General features: G+C 44.6%; 1 pseudogene; it reads right to left on the bottom strand.

Annotated features, from left to right (window-relative positions):
- On the bottom strand, nt 1,688-2,941 carry Gm13181 (predicted gene 13181; annotated as a pseudogene).

Genomic DNA, 6,000 nt, shown 5'->3' with positions numbered 1-6,000 from the left:
AGCATCCACTTCTGTATTTGTCAGGCACTGACAGAGCCTCTCAGGAGACAGCTTTATCAGGCTCCTGTCAGCAAGTTCTTGTTGGCATCCACAATAGTGTCTGGGTTTGGTGGTTGTTTATGTGATGGATCCCCAGGTGGGGCAGTCTCTGGATTGTCATTCCTTCCATCTCAAGCATAAACCTTCTTGATGGGTTCTCAGTTTTCTTTCTTACTGAAATATCACCCAAACTTCATTAACTACAAAGCATTTACACTCTGTTTCTTTAAAAAGAGAACAAGACCGTGGATAGTGTCTAGGGAGATGGCTCAGGGGAAACGCGCTTACCATGTGTGCATGAGGGCATGAGTTCAGATCTCCAGAACTCACTCAAAAGCCTGATACAGTAGTATGTGCCTCTGTGATCACAGGGCTCTTATGTTGCAATAGACAACGGGAGAATTCCCAAAGAATTCTCTCTAGAGAACCAGCTGACTTTGCATACAGAGACTCTGTGTCAAATAGGAACAAGGTAGATGACTGAGGACTATCACCAAAGATTGCTCCCTGCTAACTGTATGCATTCCTTGGTATGAACAAGCTCTCCTCCCCACACCCCCACATACAAACATACAAACACACACACAGACAAACACAGAGAGACAGAGACAGAGAGACACACAGCGAGAGACAATGGGGAGAAAATGGAAGAGCCATTGAAATCTTTTTGAATCTCACTTTTTTATCATCTGACCCGATTTCTCTTGCCCACACCTAATTTGGCAGTAACCTGTCTTAAGCAACTCTTTTTTTTTTTTTTTTTTTTTTTTTTGGTCAGACATCTCACAAATGCTTGTAATTCCAATGCCTGGGGCTCTGATACTCTTCTGGACTACCATATACACATAATTTAAAAAATTAAAAAACAATAATTGTGCAAATACAGAGACCACAACCAGACAATATGCAGGGAATGAAAGACCTCAGAATCTTCAGCCCTAAATGTGATGTCTCCATGAAATCCCTCCCCTCAGGGCTCAGAGAACCCTGCAGAAAAGGAGGCAGAAAGAATGTGAAAGCCAGAGGGGATGGAGGACAGCTAGGAAACCAGGCCCTCTAAATCAACAAGATCTACACACGTATGAATTCACAGACACTGAGGCAACATGCACAGAGCCTACATGGGTCTGCACAAGATGGGGTCCTAGAGCAGAAAGAGAAGTAGATATATGCCCCTATAATTAACCCAGAAGCTATCTCTAGGATAACCAATTGCAAATGGAAATTTAGTTTTCTCTAAGGGACTCTCATGGGAAGCAAACTACCAAGTCTAGGCTATGTGCCCAGGAGTAGATGCCCAACTGAAAATGAACTCAGCGCCATCTTAGGAGGTTCCTGTCTCATAATGTCACTCCAGGGCTCTTCCTTCTTCTCTCTTTCCTTTTGATTTTATCTTATTCATTTATTTATTTATTTATTTATTTTACCCTACAGTTTATGGGATTTCTGAGTATACAAACCCATCTTTGCATCCATGTTTGTTTTGTGCCCTTTCTTGGGCTTTTTCCCCTCTATTTATTGGTTCTGTTTTACTCCTTTTTGTTTGCTTTTGTTCTGTCATCATATTTTTATCTTATTTTATTATTACTATGCCTTAGATGTCTGTCTGTTTTTTGTTTTTTGTTTTTTTGTTTTTGTTTTTTTTTTTTTTACAAACTAGAGATATAAACATTTATTTCACAACTTTGCCATAATTTGCTAAGGAGACACGTACTGAGGACATTTAAATCACTGGGGTGGCCGATGCTGAGACTTTCCAAGCAGCAAGGATCAGATGCACCATACTGGCCAGCTCTGCTTCACTTAGAGCCACCTCCTTTCTTGGGGCCATTAGTCCTTATTTCGTGCCAGATTTTCACTAGAGGCTCCCTGTTCTTCCAAATGAGTTCATGTCCATATGTGATATACCATATTCCAAAGAGAGCTCTCCCAAGATGGGCTGCATGATCAAAACATTTCCATCCCAGGATCATCCCAGCTGTATCCATGGCAATGATGGCTTTTAAGGCATTGCCAGCTGTGAAGGTGAAGACGGGGAGGAAGATGATAGCAAGCCTCCCCTCCGGGATCTTGGTGCAGACAGCTGCAAGCACAGTCATGATTGCTCCCGATGCACCAAGTGAAGGTCCATATCTTCCTGTGGCAACTTTACACACATAACTGACAAAATTGGAAATAACACCTGCAGACAGATACACTGCCACAAACTGCTCCTGCCCCGGAATGTTCACGATGCTAGATGAGAAGCGCCACAGAACATACGTATTTGTTGATGCTGGGTTGGATGTAAAGTATCTGACCATGGTTCGATGCAGGGATGGCACTCTCCACATGGAGAACACGAGGGCATTTGCAGCTATGATGCTGGTCACAGTCCGCTGGCCATCACTTAGGCTATTCCACCACTTGTTAATCTCCTTTCCGAGGTTTCCTCCTTTTGTGGCCATATACTATCCAACCAGTCAGCTTTTATGCCATCAAAATAACTCTGCACCCTGGATTTCAGTGATTCATACTGCCAAATAGCAGCTGACCCAAATGCACAGCCTGTGAACTCAATGGTGAAGAAAAAGGGCTTCACAAGAGTTCTTATAGGACAGGGGGAGGGTAAAAGACTGTTTCTTCCAGAGGCGGGATCAAGGCACTTCTCTTATATGCTTCTCCACTTGACCCTGGGTCTGATCTTCGAGGTTCAACCTTCCTGGGTGCTTTTCTAAATCCACACGTTTGCTGAAGAAACAAGTTAAACCTGCGTCCAAGCAGCTGCGGGGCCTGGGTCGCAGAGAGCTCCCGGTAGCCGCCACCCAAGGGAGGCGCCCACGCCGGACCACAGCGCCAGCCTAGCTGTGCCCAACCTTGCAACGCCATCTTCCCAACCTCTGCCCCACCATGGCCCGACCTCACTCCTGTCTGTTTTTTAAGGAGAGGCAGAAAGGGTATAGATCCAGATGGGAGGGGAGGTGGGAGGTGAACCCAGAGGAACAGCTGAAGGGGAACTGTAATCAGGGTATACTGTAGGAAAACACATCTATTTTCAATTATAAAAATCATTAGAAAAGACACAGACATCTAAAGGAGAATAAACACTGTGACATGGAAATGGTCACCAAACCCCACAAATATATAAAGGACAAGGACACAGAACTTGGTTGGGCTTCACACTGTATCTCCCAATCAGGCTCTGCTCTTCAATGGTACACATGACAGTCCTTTTCCTTAATTTTCCCAATCCTCAACAAAATGTCAAGATCACCTCTCCTAACATAAACACTACATATACCACCAAAGACGTTGTTGTTTTCAATGATCTTGCCAATCTCACTGACATAGACTACTTCCAAATAACAGGCATTATGAATTACCAGTTGCTTGTGTCAACAGATTCAGTACTCATCCTCAAACAGTTCCCAGTAAACAAATAACAGACAAAAAAGTGTGTGGGAGTGCCAGGGCCAAAAAAAAAAAAAAATGAGAATGGGTGGGTAGGGACGTGGGGGGGAGGGTATGGGGGACTTTTGGGATAGCATTGGAAATGTCATTGAGGAAAATACGTAATAAATAAAAAGAAAAAAAAGTGTGTGGGAGGTAGGAAGCCCATTCAGAAAACATGTGGAAGACCATTCAAAAGCCACTGGAGTATAGAAAACAGTCTACAAACATTGAGAACAATCGAGTGACCACAATAATGACACTAATAAGTCCAGGAAATCTACCAGATAATAGAAGTGTAGAAGCTGCTGCATAGCTGGCTGAAAGTCCTGCCCGGAGCAATGAGAGAGCCAGTTCTCACTGGGCTGGTGTTGAGGCTATCTCAAAGTCAAAAGAACTTGACATTCAACTCCCAGAGAGTATGAATGTACCCAAATAGGATCCCATATTTAGGTACAGTAAGCTGTGCTTAAGACAAGTGTGGTAAAATCACGTGAGTGGCCACCAAACATGAGAATAAAGACAAAGAGATGGTTGGAACTATTGACTAAATAATATAGAGACCAGATAAACAGAAACATACATATGTCAGAGCTTATTTACACTGACCAATATTTAAGAGTAAAAAAATGCAGGCTGGGGAGCCAGCTCAGTTGGTAAAGTGCTGTCCAGGACATGTAAGAGCTCCGGCACACATACAAAAAGGCAGGTGGAGCGCTTATGCCAGTGATCACAGAGCTGGGGAGATAAAGATGATCTCTGGGGTTTGCTGGATAGCCAGTCGAGTCAGTGGGAGAGACCCTGCCTCACAAATACAGGCCAATGAGGTGGCTGAGCAGGTAAAGGCACTGGCTGCCAAGCCTGATGACCTGAGATCCACCCCAGAAGTTACACAGTGAAGTGAGAGAACTAATGCCTGCAAGCTGGCACTCGACTTCCACCTAGTCAGCACGGCATGTGAGCCTGCACATGTGTACACACACACACACATACACACACACAGAGAGAGAGAGAGAGAGAGAGAGAGAGAGAGAGAGAGAGACAGAGAGAGAGAGACAGAGAGAGAGAGACAGAGAGAGAGACACAGAGAGAGAGAGACAGAGAGAGAGAGACACAGAGAAAGAGAGTAAAATACTTGTATTTCTTTTGGTATGTTGACCTATATTCATGACAATAATCCTTTCAATCACTATGTATGTGTATCTAGACAGTATCTATACATCTGTGTATCTGTCTCTGTGTCTGCCTATGTGCATGTATGTGTGCATACATGCATGCATGTCTGTGTGTGTGTTTTGTATGTGTGTGCGTCTTTGTGTCTGTGTGCATGTCTGTGTATATGTCCTTTTGTGTCTGTCTGTCTGATGTCTGTCTGCCTGTCTGTGTGTCTGTCTGTCTTTGTGTCTGGTGTGTGTGTGTGTGTGTGTGTCCTCTGAGCCCCACAGATTTTCCAAGCTGACACTAAATCAATGCCTTGTCTTGGGGTCATCTTTAGTGGGTTTTTTTTTTCTCTGATCCTTAGATGAAGCATCATCTAATCCCAGACAGTTCCCCAGGGCAGCCAGAAAGTCTTACTTGGCCCAGCTTTGTAATGACTTATTTGAGAACTGTTCCAGCCACTGGGGCCTGCCAGTCAAGAATATGACTCTTCTGGCAGACTCTGCAGGGAGCTCATAAGAACAGAACAGGAGGGAACAGCCCTGCTTTGCAGCTGTGACATGCTGGGCCAAAATAGGCATTAATGTCGCGTGTGAGAGAAACAGGCTGAAGAGACAGAGCAGATTTGTCTCATATTAGGGCTGAGCTGCGTTTTACAAGTCAGGTCAGATTTCTTGATCTCTTTCATGGCAACATTCTAGTGGTTACAGAATCCAGTGCCACGGCTTAGAAGGGAGTGGGTGTGCCACCAAGGAATAATTGAATTAAATAAATATTCAAAAGTGCTTCCTCCCAGACGCACTCTGTGACATAAGCAATCCAACCATGCAATCCTGCATGCAGCTGCTCCCAGATAAATGAACAGCTCATTTCAACGGGGCTTCTGAATGATGAAGACTTAAAAGGCAAAATCCGAATGGAATGTGAGCCCTTTCCTCCATCATCAGAAAACATACAGCTGAAAATCAAAGCCAGTCTATCTTCCTCCCTCATTAGGGCTAAGGGAGCCTCAGGACACTGGGTCCCTTCAAGGTACGATAGGGACTCTTAAGGCAGTGACTGTTTGGAAGCTGGCAAGACTGCGGAGAGGAGAAACCCCACCTGCCATGTTGATATTGTGGAGGGCTGGTCACGGCTGGTCACGGCTGTCCACTGCCAGCCCCTGGGTGGACTTGGATTTACACAGGACTCTTCTTGGAGTGTGAATGGAGCTGGGACTCTTCCCCTCCTGGTTTCAATATACAATTCATTAGAGAAACAAGCAAAACAATGCTGTTTTGTATTTGAACTGCAAGGGGGAGTTTTCCATTGTACTGTGCAATTAATTGTTTAGGTCCAGAGCTTGGAGTCTTGGAGTGCAGGTGCCAAAGGCTG

Source organism: Mus musculus, chromosome 2, assembly GCF_000001635.26.
Source record: "Mus musculus strain C57BL/6J chromosome 2, GRCm38.p6 C57BL/6J".
In the NCBI taxonomy this organism is placed as follows: domain Eukaryota; kingdom Metazoa; phylum Chordata; class Mammalia; order Rodentia; family Muridae; genus Mus; species Mus musculus.
This window is presented reverse-complemented; position numbering and strand designations above follow the sequence as displayed.